We start from the raw sequence: 15,664 nt of genomic DNA, 5'->3' as shown, positions 1-15,664 counted from the left end.
GTTGTTGTGGTCCATTTTATAGCTAAATATATTCCAATGGTCATCCAAAATAATAGAATTCTTCCCTGTCCTTAACTCTCTTCTCAGGCGTGTCGGTTGGCTTCAATTGTGTGATCAGGATTTTTTTTCTGTTTTTGGTTCATTCGAACTCCTAAATATTTTGCGATCATCTTCAAAAGCAATTTGGCTATATTCGTCAACGAAATCAGCATAAAAAAGCTAGAAGTTCGCCTATTGTGTATTTCGGATATCGCATGTAAGTAATGTTGGTATTTTTTCACACAAAAATAGTGGTCCATTCTACCCGCTGCCTTAAATTCTAACTTCATTCAAGATTTCGTGGTTCCTTTGGTTTATATTTGTGACCTTTATAACGGTTGCAAAATCAGGAACATTTTGAATTGCTGGTCCATTTCAACCCCTAAATATATTGCGGACATCTTTGAAATCAAAAGGTTTAGCCCTTCTGAGCCTAACCCTACCTTTGTGAAAAATTTCGTGAGGATCGAAAGATAATTGCAATCTGTATATAAATAATAACCCCAACCTGTGTTGTAAAGTGAAAAAATATTACAAAATATACACTTCAGTATTATTAGTCAAATTGAAAAAATCGCATGCGATAAAAAATATGGAAAAATAAAAAAATGTCACAAAATACTACAAAATCTATATTAACATCATTATTTGTATCTTTTTATGCGATTTTTTTAGATTTTATACTTTTATGCCAAAAGGGCATTCTAAATTTACAAAATTTGTCAAAATCGCTCCAGCCATTCTGGAGATATAAGCATTCTAGCTAAAATCCACTTTCTTTGTATAAATACATCGTATATATTTCGCTATATATATATCCGATATTTTTACTATCGGCATTTACGTAACGGTCAGAATTGACCTGTTCGTCTATTTGTGATTTCGCCGGGATTAAAAATATTCGCGGTTTAATGGAAAATTTGACTTTTATTTAACATAAATGTTATGGTCTATTTCAACCACTAAATATAACCCGATGACCATCAAAATTGGAAGGCTTCTGCCCAGCCCAAAGCTCTAGCTCCATGCTAACTTTCGCTTCGATTGGTCTATAACTGTTACCTGTAGAGCAACTGAAAAATCAGGAAATTTTTCAGTTTTTGGTCCATTTCAACCCGTAAATATTATCCGATCATCTCCAAAAAAATAGGGTTCTATTTTGACCTTAACCTCACCAACATTTTAAATTTCGTGGAGATCGGGCCATAATTGCGACCTGTAGAGTGATTACAAATTAACATGGACAGACGGACGGACGAACATACATAGCTAGATCGACTCAGCTCGGCAAGATAGGAAGATCCATATATACTTTCCTATGTGGGAAGTGAATATTTCGTGGTGTTACATAATTTTTGGCCCAATCAAACTTATAATACCCCCAACACATAGTGTTGTAGGGTATAATGAAGTGTCGTGAAATTAAACACAAATTCTACTCTAGATTTCTCAAAATAGAACGGACTGCTTTTTATTGGATTTTCGTGGTAGTGTGATTACAACAAGTAAGCACAGGCTTTAGTCGTGCGGGTCGACCATACCCTAGATACCCTAGAACACTAAAATATGTTGGAAGTCCTTATATTCAAATTAATTTCGATAGATTTCGTTTTTGAAATTATGTCATAGAGTCCTGCCCAGATGTTATCATTAGCTTTTTGACCGTGGGCATTTGCCCTATATTTACGCTCTCTGTCGTGCTGATAGTCATTCAAAACAAATTCAAACAAAAGTTGTAATCCATTTCTAGACGCTAAATATAATCCAATTTGCATCCAAAATGTTAGAATTCTTCCCTGTCTTTAACTCTCTTCTCATGCAGAATTCCGTGACGATTGATTTTTCATTGAGACCTGTAAAGCGACTGGAAAATCAGGACAATTGTAATTTGTTTGATCCATTTGAACCCCTAAATGTAGATCTTCAAAAACAATAGTTTCATAGATTCTGTCTCTAACCCTACCCCCATGCAAATTTCGTGAGGATCGGACGATAATTGCGATATGTATATAATACCCTCAACATAGTGTTGCGGGTTGTAGAAAGACTTTAGAAAATGTACAATTTTAAATTACAAGTCAAATTGAAAAAATCGCATGCGATAAAAACATATGACGAAAATTGAAAAAATTTACAATTTGCCTTAAAACTTTGAATTTTATATTTCCTAGAGTTTTTTTTTAAACCCTGCAACACGATGTGGTGAAGGTATTATATGCAGGTCGCAGTTGTCGTCCGATCCTCATGAAATTTTGCATGGGGTAGCGCTAGAACTAAGCGGTCAGAATTAAAGAGATGTAATTTTAGGGGGTCAAATGGACCAAAAAAAAAAAACATTTTATTGATTATGCAGTCGCTCTACATGAGGAGAGAGTAAGTTACAGCATTTTGGGTGACCTTGGATTATATTTAGCTCTAAATGGAACACGACTTTGAAGCTTTTTAGTAAACATTTCTCAACAGGTATTACATTCTTTGAACAAAAATGTGTCTATATAGAAACATGTTTTTCTATATTTTTATATTAGGGTGCAACCGCTTAATCGATATTTAAAAATGTAGCCATTCCAACAGAATACGTTCGCATTAGATATTTGGAGCAAAGACATAGAAGTGTAAATATCGGACAAGACAAAGTCAAGATATGGTAACCCTGTGAAAATACCTCTGTTGTTACGATATCATAACAACATAGTTACAGATGTTAACTGATTTAAACCGCTAAGGCAATATGCAAATTTTTGAAAAAGTCTATGGAATAGAATTTGGAAACCAAAATTTTGGATTTTTTCAATTTTTATTTGTTATTCGTTTCTGCAATTGTGGTTTTTATATTAACATGTTTGTGCAATGAGCTGTTACTCTATGTATTGTAGACACAAACCATTTGCTCAAAATGCATTTTGTCTAGTCTTTACCATTCGAGGTCTTTGTTAGGAGCTCGTAAGGTCTGCAATGATATATAAGGATCGTACAAAAAAAAATTGGATCTGAAGAGTTCTCTGAACGGGTGGTTTGTATCATCCGATTTGATATTTAAATGTTCTAAGCCGTAATATATAATCCATAGCAATGATATTTGGCACTATAATCCATAGCAATGATATTCGGCACTAGGAAGAGATAGGCCATATTAGATACAGATCGGTTCAGGTTTGCATATACAGTAGAACTCCAATTATCCGAACTCCGACTATCCGAATCGCCGATTATCCGAATCACAAAAAATTGTCCAAAAAAAGTCTAAGTGCGCTATTATTCTCCCCCCCGCGAAGCCGGTGTGAGAGAAGATTTTGAAGTGGAAGTGGAAGAAGAACTTTCTGCTGATGTTGAAGTAGACGCTGGACCATCAGCTAGTGAAGCATTTGCCGGCCTCCAGACTGCTTTGAAGTGGATGGAGCGTCAGCCCGAGTGTGACCACTTGCAACTGCTCACCGTCAAGCGAATGCGTGACCTGGCTGCCCGAAAACGGTTGAAGACCGCAAAACAGATTACATTAACTGAGATGTTTAAAAAATAAAGATTTTTATTTCTTAACTTGTGCATAAGTACATTTTATTTATATTTAAAATATGTAAACATTTCATGTTTCTTTCATTTAATTCAATAAAAAATATCAAAACGTAGCTTTAATTCTCTCCAATGCCAATTTAAAAAAAAAATCCGATTATCCGAATATTTGATTATTCGAAAGGGTCCCGGTGCTCATTAATTCGGATAATTGGAGTTCTACTGTAGTTCGCAAAAATATTTCGCACTAATTGGAAGAACGTTCATTCACAGGTTAGTCTATAACATAGGAAAATTACATAGCAAAACACAAATACAATGTGATTTTGGTCCCCTCTCCCTCTGAAATATGGCAACATTTTTATTCGCAGCTTGACTTAAGTCATTACAAAAGATTTGGGTTTTTAGGCACGATGAAATAAATACAAAATTGTTGTTCCAACATATTATTTGCTCGATTTTTGTTTTCATTACTAATTTCGTAAGGTATAAGGAAAGAAATAAAAATAAACCTATATCATTTACTAGCTGTTACATGCCATTTCTTTAACATCAATAAATTAAGGTTTTGTTGCGTGGCTGTGATTGACACACATTAGAGTTCTGGGTAAGTTTCAATCAGAAAAATGTCTTTTTAATAAGATAAACATTATCCAAATAAATGTTTTTTTTTCTTTTTGGTTCTCTAATTTTGTTAGTATTTATTCTAATCAAATTCATTGGCTTTTACTTTGGTTGATTTGTTTGTACAAACATTTATCGTGTAACACATTCGGGCCTTCCGCTTTCGTGTGTGTCAATAATAAAATATAATGTGAAAAGAAAAGTTTTATTCGACTCCGGTGAAACTAATACCTGATTACCTTAATGAGTTTCCCAATGTATTTCCCATTATGACGTAATTATATATTTATTGTTTGTTTTGAAAACAAACAATAAATCATAAAACATATGATCTTCGCCTTAACAAGGCAAAACTCAGTAATTATATATTGTTTGCCTTCGATTTGGAGGAGGAGAGGTGCAAATGTTTTTTCTCTCCGGATTTTTTTTTTTTTTTTTTTTTTTTTGTAAGAACCGACTCACATTCATATATATATTGTTAATTACATTAATTATGTCTTGATCGGATTTATTTCTTCGTATAATATATTTCTTGAGAATACATGTATTTCGTTGAAAGAAGTGTTGGAAATATATGGGAGGAAAAAAAACTTAATTCTATTGAAACTCAACTAAATTAAATTAATATAAGGAAAAATTAATCTTAATTGAAAAACAAGTAAGCAAAGGCTACAGTCGAGCGGGGCCGACCGTTGAATACCCTACAACACTATAATAAACGATACAGTTTATATAGGCGAGATACTCGAAAGAATTCCACAAGATATTGTGACAAATAATAAAAGAAAACCATCAGGTTTCGTTCTCTAATTTTCGAATAGTAGCAACTTAAACTAATTTGCTCATTTCCAATTTATTGGTAAATATTGCACTTAAATGGTCTTCCTAGATCTGGAACCAATATTTCCCAAAGACCTATAATCTCTCAGAAGTGGCAAAAGATTAACATTTATAATTGGTTTTTGACTGAAACGCATCTATATGAGATACAGACATTTGACTATATTCTTCAACGAAATCAGGGTTAACGAAATAGTCAGAAGTGCGTCTTTCCTGTATTTCTGAATTCTCCAAAAAGTCACTGGAGTGGACATTTTCGTATTTTGTCCACAAAAATTGGCAAACTATTTCACACATTGAATATTTTTGAATGGCCATCAAAAACTGCTTGGCTTCTGCAAAGCCCTGTAACCCCCATTCAAATGTGCGTGAGGATCGGGCGATAATTACGACCTGCTGATAATTTTGCAGTTTTTTGGCCCATTTCAACCCCTAAATATATGGCGATCATCTCCAAAAAGAGTAGGCTTCTATTCTGACCCTCATCTTATCCCCATGCAAAATTTCGTAAGGATCGGGCCATAAATGCGATCTGTATATGATATCCTGATATCTCAACTACTTAGTTTTGTTAGCTGTAGAAATATTACCAAATGTTTAATTCAAAATGAAAATATGCCAAAAATATGACAAAATTGAAAAAATATGAGAAAATTTTACAAAATCAATATTTTCGTCTTTAGAGAGATATTTTTATGCGATTTTTTAGACGTTTATTCTTTCTTGCTAAGAGGCCATTTTGAATTAATGAGAACTGTCGAAATCAGTTCAGCCGTTCTCGACATAAAATAGATCTTTCAAGCATATCTTCATTGATAGACATATATATCGCACATATTTTGCTATATATTCGATTTGTTGGATCTTAACATCAATGTAAAGATTAGAAGTAACCTTGTCATGGCTTTGTGATTTCGCCGGGATTTAAAATATTCGCGGTTTTATGAAAAATTTTGAATTTTTTCAACAAAAAAGATATGGTCTATTTTAGCCGCTAAATATTATCCGATGACCACCTAAATTGGTAGGCTTCTTCCCCGCCCTAAACTCTAGCTACATGCGAAATTCCGCGTCGATTGGTCTATAATTGCGACCTGTATAGCTACTGCAAAATCCGACATTTTTTCAGTATTTGGTCCATTTCAACCCCTAAACATTTGGCGATCATCTCCAAAAGAAATAGGGTTCTATTCTGACATTAACCCCACCTACATTTTAAATTTCGTGAAGATCGGGCCATAATTGCGACCTGTAGAGTGATTACAAATTAACATGGACAGACGGACAGACGGACGGACGGACATACATAGCTAGATCGACTCAGCTCGGCGAGCTAGGAAGATCCATATATACTTTCCTATGTGGGAAATCAATATTTCGTGGTGTTACATAATTTTTGGCCCAATCAAACTTATAATACCCCCAACACATAGTGTTGTAGGGTATAATAAAAGGCGATTAGGTAAACAATTGTAATGACATATGAAGATTATATGTCTGGCATAGGGCATCCGTGTGATTATCTAATCCGTAAAAGGAATAGAAATATTTTTGCTAGCTTTTAGGGAGTGAAAATATGTTCTTATGACCACATTCCAAATGATTTTACAATACATCTTTTGCGAATATTTTGTGTTTTTTGATTTGGCCAAAAATTATGGAACACCTCAAAATAATACAGGGTGAGATTAAAAAACTGCACCCAACTTCAGATTGCTGTCATTTATAAGCCACTCGTCCGACAGCTGTTACAATAATTCCAGTGACATCTCGTTATATTTTTTACAAGCGAACAAAAGCATTTTGGTGAGAATTTTCCAGAAAAAAAGTTATTCGTGATGGAATCCAAGCGTTATACTGTGATCGTTAGATCACTCCAGCATTTAAATGCGAATAAATCTTTTGTGTCTCGTTACCTTGATACTGGTAGCGTAGCTCGACGTCAAGGAAGTAGACGGAAGAAAACAGCTACATCAGCAGAAATGGTTCGAAAAGTAAATAAGTGACTTGATCGAAACCCGCCTCGCAGTGGCCGAAAAATGGCTCGTGAGTTAAACATATCGGAATATTCCATCCGGCAAATATTAAAAAATGAGCTCGGTATAAGTTCGTAAACAAACAAAATGATCGTGTTTACTTGGCAAGGAGGTCAGCTGAAAATGTTCACCTTCGGATGGTCACCAGAACTCAAACGCCAGCCATGGTGATGATGTGGGGCGCTACAACATCCGATGGTCGCTCTCCGCTCGTATTAATCGGCCATGGCATCAGAATAAATGTCGAATATTATCGCGAAAATATTGTGGAGGGTGTATTAAAGCCTTGGTCACGCAAACATTTTGGCCGCAGACCTTGGACATTCCAACAGGACTCAGCACCATCGCACTCAGCACACGCCGCCAAAGAATGGTTACAAAATTAGGTTCCTCGCTTCATTTCCGGCGCACAATGGTCACCAAAATCTCCAGATACCAATCTGTTGGACTATTGTGTCTGGAGTATTTGGAAAGCAAGGTTGGTACTAACAAATACCAAAGTGTCGATCACCTCAAGCAAGTGCTTCGCCGGGAATGGGCCAAAATTTCGCAGAGCAACATTCAGCTGGCAGCGTATGACAGTTTCATTGGCTCTTTGAAAGCCATAACTCGTGCCGAAATTTTTTGCTTTCATTCAATAAAATTAAAAAAAAGTAAAAAATTCTGGCGTTGGACTTTGTTGCATTTTTTATATCACCCTGTAAACCAGAAGTACCAGAGTTAGAAATAACGGTTCACGTTTTCTATTAACTCTCTCAGAAAGGATCGAAATATTAAACAATCATCTGAACCGATGTGAAGTTCTTGCTTCTGGGCTGAACTCCGTCGGAAGCGCCAAAATGCTGTCCATTTGGGCTGATAATAGAAATTTGGTGCACAATAAACGTGATATTGAATAAGGATATATATGGGAGCTTTGTCCAACTCTAAACCGATTATACAAAATAATATGCATATATTTTGATTTTTACCAAATTTGAAGTACTAGTTTCTTTAATGACTTCAGTCGGAATTGCCAAAGATTCAGTTCATTTTTGCTGATATTGGCCATTTGGTGCAGAATTAACTCGAAATCGGTTGAAGATATATATGGGAGCTATATCGAAACATGAATTGATTCTTATAAATTTCAATAGGTTCGTCCTTATGCCAAAGAAATATTAAATTTCATCTCATAATATCAAAAAAGTGCGACCTGCTCACAAAAATACATGTACAGACGGAGGGACGGACGGACTGACATGCATAAATCGACTCAGAAAGTGAATCTATGAAGATCCTCAAAAGTAACCATGGATCTATCTCGCTTCCTTCTCCATGTTACCCACAAATGCACAAAGACATAATATCCTTACCACTACGTGACGTAGGGTATAAAAACGGCCTTTCAAATGAACGAAGTGTGAGGGCAGTTCGGAAACTTCTTAGCACAAAAAACGTGGTATAAACAGAAAAAAGTTAAGTGATTTGGAAACTTGCATCTCTGTTATGAACACATGTTAAATTTTGTTTCGATCTGGCAACTCCTTCATATAGAAACAAGTGTTCAAAAAAGACGCAATTTTTTACAATGGAAAAAATTAGACATGTGTACTGTCATTAAATATTTACATAAAAAAAGGTTTATCGGGAGAAGAAATTCATAAGGATATCATTGTTGTTGTTGTAGCAGCATGCTGCTGTGTTCGATCTGACTCTTCTCAATCAGGTTCTGCCTCTAGGTCCGGTCGCAAAAAGGATGCAACCTGTACGAAAGTGCTCCTTCATATGCAACAGTAAAAAATTGGGTTGTTGAATTTGAATGTGGTCGTATTGAAGATGAACTAGGTAGTGGACTTCCAAAAACATCAACAACAACAGAAATTGTAGCTAAAGTGCATGATATGGTTTTAAATGATCGATGAATAAAAATGCGTGAAATTGCTAATATCATGGGCATCCCAAATGATCGTGTCCATTTAATTCTACATTATGAACTACAAAATGGGTGCCGCATTTGTTAACAGTCGATCAAAAACCCATAAGAATAATTGGATCGTTTCAAGCGAAATAAAATGGATTTTAAGCGTCGTTTCATAACTGTTGATAACAATGGCTAAAATCAACGAATTAAGATACGAGTTGCTTGACCACACACCTTATTCTCCTGATTTACCTCCCAGCGAATTTTACTTGTTCCCAAATTTAAAAAAAAATCCTTGCCGGGAAGCGGCTGTCTATGTTCATTCTTTTGCGGTGTAAGTTCTTGCACTTTTTGGAATTTCAATGGCTTTACCCCGAGCTCATTTTTCAACATTTGCCGAATGGAATATTGCGATATGTTCAGCTCACTAGCCATTTCACATTTAAATGCTGGAGAGCTCTAACTATAGTCACTTGTGTTTTTCCAGCCAAATATAAAGAAATCACATTATCACGCTTGAATTCCATCACGAGTAACTTTTTTTCTGGAAAATTCTCACCAAAATGCTTTCCTACGCTTGTAAACAATATAATGAGCTGTCATTGGAATAATTTTAACAGCTGTCGGACGAGTGGCTTAGAAATTACAGCAGTCTGAAGTTGGTTGCAGTTTTTCACACAGCCTATGGTATAAGCGACTAGTCATATTTGCCAATTTTTGGCATTACTTGTATTGGCAAAAACATATTTTGGCATTATCAATCAGACAAAAATAACGACGTGTAAGCAGACAATAATGAGTTATTGGTAAAAAATTACAAGACAAATTACCTTCATATTATTATACAAGGTAATGAGTCAATGCTGTGAGTTTGCCGACGTACATGCACGTTGTTAGGCAAAAAATCATTCTCGTAACAGTGGCAAGGGTCGCCAGTTAAACCCTTCATCTGGTGAAATTAAACATATATTCAACTATAGTATTCCAAACATAGAACTTCTGTTGTTTTTAGTTTGTTTATTACCTATTTGTGGCTGTTTGGTGTTCATTTACGAACTGTGAAAAAAAGAAGTTAGGGTATTTTCTTTAGTAGTTGCGGGTGTACAAAGGTATTTGAAAGATCTGAATGTGGTTCCATTCAGCTTATTTATATATTTTAACCTATTAATGAAAGAGAATAAATAGTTTTTCAAAAATATTTTTATGTTTCAATATAATCTCCTGAAACTTCAATACACTTAGTCCAACGCTTTTCTAGTAATTCTATCCCTTAATTAAAATAGTTTTCCTCAAGTTCTTCAAAATAGTGGTGTACAACTGTAATTGCATCTTCATTTCATTGTGTGGATCGCCATAACAGCCGATGGTTGCTCTCCGCTCGTATTAATCGACCGTGGCATCAGAGAAAATGCCGAATATTATCGCGAAAATATTGTGGAGGGTGTATTAAATTATTATTATTCCAACAGGACTCAGCACCATCGCACTCAGCACGCGCCACCAAGAAATGGTTACAAAATTAGGTTCCTCGCTTCATTTCCAGCGCAAATTGGCCAACAAAATCTCCGGATACCAATCCGTTGGACTATTGTGTCTGGAGTATTTTGGCAAGCAAGGTTGACACTAAAAAATACCAAAGTGTGGATCACCTCAAGCAAGCGCTTCGCCGGGAATGGGCCAAAATACCGCAGAACAACATTCGGGCAGCGTGTGACTGTTTCATTGGCCGTTTGATGGCCACAATTCGTGCCAAAGGTGACCAATTCGAACAAATTCAAACATATTCTAATATGTGATGCTATTTCCGACATTTTTTTCTTTCATTCAACATTATGGCGTTGATATTGTTGCATTTTTTTTATTGCACCCTGTACATTTCAAATGCAAATACAATAAATTTTAAATTGCATCTCTTCTTTGCATAAAACATAGTCATTATACAAATCCCTCAAAAGCGAGACGTTTGCAAATTTTCCTTTCGCCATTATCTCTTTCTGTTTGCTTCTAAATTGATGATGTGTGAAAAACTTGGAATTATTCTTCCCTATTGCGTTGCAATAAATCATCACTCAATTTGGTTGATAATGAAAATCGATTAAACCTCACACAGAGAAGATAAGTTTTTCTATGGCAGCGTCATTCTTTTGATTTCCATAATTTTTTTTTAGTTCATTATGTGCTCTTTAAATGACAATGTTTTTTGTCTCCTCCTGTTTTTTTCGCCAACATTTTACTGTCAGCATGCAAATGGCGGAAGAGCCCTTGGCGCTTTCTCATGTGGAAATGTGTAATAACATTCATTCACTTTGTCTGTGTAACCACATTAACCACCTGTGTTTACAATTTAATTAAGATCCCAACTCTGTCCCGCTCTACTCTTCTCTTTGCATGTCAGCAATATGACGATGATGACTGCGTTGAAATGTGGTGGAGATGTTAACATTTAAATGGCTAAAACACAAAAAAAATGAATGTTTCTTTTATTCGGTATAAACGCGGATCGGAGTACACATAGGAGAGAGAGAGAGAGGGAGGGAGAAGAAATGTAAATTAAAAAGGCCCAGCATGGGGCGGCATCTAATTATCCCATGAAGTCTCCCATATTTGATTTGAATTTGGGATACAGTGACACTTAAAACAAATGGTAACTGAAGCGCCAAAAATCAAGAATATTTTACAATAAATCTGGGAAGATATTTTATTTTCTCCACGGGCTACTTGTGGATATTGAATTTGGCAATATCATGAAGTTAAAATCAGTCCCAAAACTCTAAAACCTAGTATTCTTTTTTTCTAATCTCCAAAGAATTTCCTTCGTATGTGTCCCCAAAAAGTATATCTATGCAATTTCTTATTTAACTTTACAATCTTGATTCTTTTTTACATATTTTTTTGCCTTCATAACAATCCCCTTTGCACCACAATTTTTAAAATTAACCCAAAAGCAAAGCAACACAAAAAACTAGACACCTTATCTTCTCTTATCCACATGACATGACAAATTCCATGTCTGAGCTTTACTGCTGTGCTTTAGAATGCAAAGAACAAAAAACGAATTGTTGTGCACCAATAGAAATAACGAAAAGAAGCACCTACCGAAACCTAGTTAAACACATCTGCCACAAAAACGCTTGTTTTTTTCATATAACAGAACAAAAAACACTGTATAGTGCATTTTGAACTTGTCAGCGCGCAATGTCAAAACTACACAGATGCACAAGTATTTTAATAGGTAAATGAATAAAAAACGCGACACATGTAAGTGGAAATATGTACTAGGGCGGTGAGAGTGAGATGTGAAAATGAACCAGTAATAAGCGAAAATGGCCATATAATCCGTGGGCATTTGATTTTTAGTGATGGACAGATGATATAAATATTATCAGTAGACCAAATTGGGTTAGATTGAAAAGAAGGGCGAAACAATCGCCACATGCGCTGTTGGACATACATCAGTAAGCCAGTATAGGCCTCTTGTGCGCTTTAGACTAAAAGGTTGCTAAAAGAAGACAAAATTCGTTAATTGTTTTATTTCATTTACCATGATCTGATTAAGGTCTGGTATGGAGTCGTTCCCTAAATATTGGGATCTAATATTTGCAAACGCTGGGCATTGGCAGAGAAAATACATCAACGTTTCGTCTTGTTCAACGCATGCCTGCTGTACAAAATACTTTGTACATACTTTTGAGTGCGGTTGAGGCGCTGGGAAAATCTAGCAATAAACAATAAATATTCTAAAATTAAATATTTCCCAGCCGCCATAAAATATCACATGTGAAGTATTCAGTGATCTTGTGCGCTGACGCATACGATAATGTGTGAGATAATAAAGGTTATGACCCACACGCACAGATATCGATGCGCTCAGTAGAGGCACAAGACCACTTGAATGAGATGTCAAGCAGCCCTGCAATGTTCTCCATTCAGTATTAGAATAGATAGGAACAATTGTGTGGCTGCGACTAGGTTAAGTTAGATTAGTTTTAGTAGTACGTAAGGAACATGAATTTTAAATAAAAACAGAATTGAATCTACAACCAAACCGTTCGGTTGGTTTTCTCTTTTCATTCATTGGTCCTTCGAGCAGGATACTAAGAATTGAAACTACATCCAAAGAATAAGGTTGTTCTTTCTCTTCTCATTCATTGGTCAATCGAGCCTTCACTTTTGTCAAAGTGAAACGAATTAGCGACCACAAAACGAAAATAGTAGGAGTTTTCCCCCACCAGTGGTAAGAGACTCACTACAAGCAGAAGTGCTATTCTTCAAAAAAGAGGAGAATAGCTACCAATAAAAATCCGTTGAGGGATAAAATTATAAAGAGCCATAAGGACAAAATTTAAACATATATATTAAAAAAAGACCCACGGGGCAAATTAAAAAAAAAACAAAAAGAGGACCAAAGCAGTCCCACATAAAAATATACATTTTTGGAAAAGAGGACATCAAAGTCCCAACTGAAAAAATCAAAAAATCGAAAAAAGCCAAGAAGGCAATATAAAAAATTTTTGAAAAGAGGACAAATAGTCCCATCTAAAACATTAAAATAAAAAATGAATAAAAATATGGAAGAAAATATCACCACTTTGGCAGACTATTTCCAGCTATTAACGTCGACGTCAGCCTTTGAAAAGGTGAAACACGTCGCGGCATGGAAGGTACTGGTAGAAAACACATATTACCAGTTACGACGGTACTTGAGGGTACTCCAAAAATATCTTCCAACCCATATGAAGACATTGTCCTGTGATGTGGATATGTGTATGTTATCAGCAATGAAGCTTTTAGCAACCCGGAGTCGCAATTACACAGGCTTGGACATCGATGAAGAAATCGAAGATTCGATGAAACCTCCATCACGATGGATACTCTCGCTGAAATATGACCATTTAACTTGGGAAGAGCAAGAGGAAGAAAACAGACAACTTAACTATGTCGAAACAAAGGAAGATTACGACAGAGAATTGGAAGATGGTTTACACGAACAAATGCAAGCCTATAAAAATAATTTACAATCTCTGCAGGGACAAGCAATCGAATTGCGTTCTCAAATAATAATCGAAGTGGAAAAAAGTGAAACGATATTGAGAAATGCGAAGGCCCGCGAAAAATATCTGCTCGCCAAATCTGAAGAAAACCTGCGGGCCAAAGATGAAAAATTCGAAGAAAAACATCGAGTTCAGAATGATCGAGTGCGACATCTAAAAACGAAGTTAAAGAAAGTCAATGAAAAATTGGCTAGCTCGGAAAGAGCGCGACGAGTCTTGGAAGCTGAGAAAGATGACCTGTCCAAGCAACTAGCAAGTGTAAGAAAGGGAGATAATGCTGTTAATCTAAAACAGATTCGATGTTTAGAAGGAAATATTGTGAAGTGCTTCCCGCCAGCAAGTCCTCATTTTGAGGAACGGGAAGAAGAAAAACGTTCTGGTGTCGTGTCAGCGCTGACATATAGAAAACCATTTCGGGAGGAACCTCTCAATTTAGTAAAAACCAATCGATGCAATGGCAATGAGGACGACCGTTTTGTAAGAGAAGTAATAAATAGACTTATTGCAGAAGAGGAAAAAGAAGAAAAGTCGCCACGCACAGAAGGTTCAAAAAGTGTCGACGAATGTGGTAAATTAGCAGGAAAAGAATGCATCGATGAAGTAGAAAAAGACAAACAAAATTCTCTGGTTCTGGTTCCTGAAGAGTATTCCAACGAGTATGGAAATGAATTTATCGAAGAAGTGGGAAAAGCCAAACAAAATTCTCTTGTTCCGGTTCCTGAAGGTCTTAGCGAAATCCATAGCAAATCATCAAGGGCCGTGAAAACAGAAGACGACGAATCGGAGCTTACAATAAAGCCAACGGCAATCATTTGCTACATGGGTGATGACGGTCTGCAGCGATGGACTACTAATTCGGCAGCATGGAAAATGAAGCCGGCAGATAAAGGTGGTGGCAATTGCAAGAAGGATTGGACAAAGAAATGGAGTCGATTCCTGGAAGCAGTTACTTAATTGAAAATTTATATTGTTTAAGCATATATAGTTATTTTTCTTTTAATATTTTTATATTTAAATATTTTATAGTATACATTTATTCAACTTTATAAAAATACAGTCCACTATTAACATACAGATTCAAGCCGCCCGGGAGAATGTACAAAATACTTTGTACATACTTTTGAGTGCGGTTGAGGCGCTGGGAAAATCTAGCAATAAACAATAAATATTCTAAAATTAAATATTTCCCAGCCGCCATAAAATATCACATGTGAAGTATTCAGTGATCTTGTGCGCTGACGCATACGATAATGTGTGAGATAATAAAGGTTATGACCCACACGCACAGATATCGATGCGCTCAGTAGATGCACAAGACCACTTGAATGAGATGTCAAGCAGCCCTGCAATGTTCTCCATTCAGTATTAGAATAGATAGGAACAATTGTGTGGCTGCGACTAGGTTAAGTTAGATTAGTTTTAGTAGTACGTAAGGAACATGAATTTTAAATAAAAACAGAATTGAATCTACAACCAAACCGTTCGGTTGGTTTTCCTTTCTCATTCACCTGCATATACTATTATCTGCACCTCTAATTTTATACAGGTGAGATTGTAGGCCCAGATGCCCCGTAAGGATGCCTGTTACCTTATATATCTTCTTTACCTAGATTATCGTTTTTATCTCATTGGGGTCACCCCAAATGATTTTTGTGGTTTTC

General features: G+C 35.8%; 1 protein-coding gene across 1 annotated transcript in view; it reads left to right on the top strand.

Moving 5' to 3' along the window:
* The window catches only part of LOC101897018 (5-hydroxytryptamine receptor 1), a 329,084-nt gene that overhangs the window by 40,198 nt on the left and 273,222 nt on the right, over positions 1 to 15,664 (top strand). The gene's annotated exons all lie outside the window — the stretch shown is intronic.

This window comes from Musca domestica, unplaced genomic scaffold, assembly GCF_030504385.1.
Source record: "Musca domestica strain aabys unplaced genomic scaffold, Musca_domestica.polishedcontigs.V.1.1 1, whole genome shotgun sequence".
NCBI lineage: Eukaryota > Metazoa > Arthropoda > Insecta > Diptera > Muscidae > Musca > Musca domestica.
This window is presented reverse-complemented; position numbering and strand designations above follow the sequence as displayed.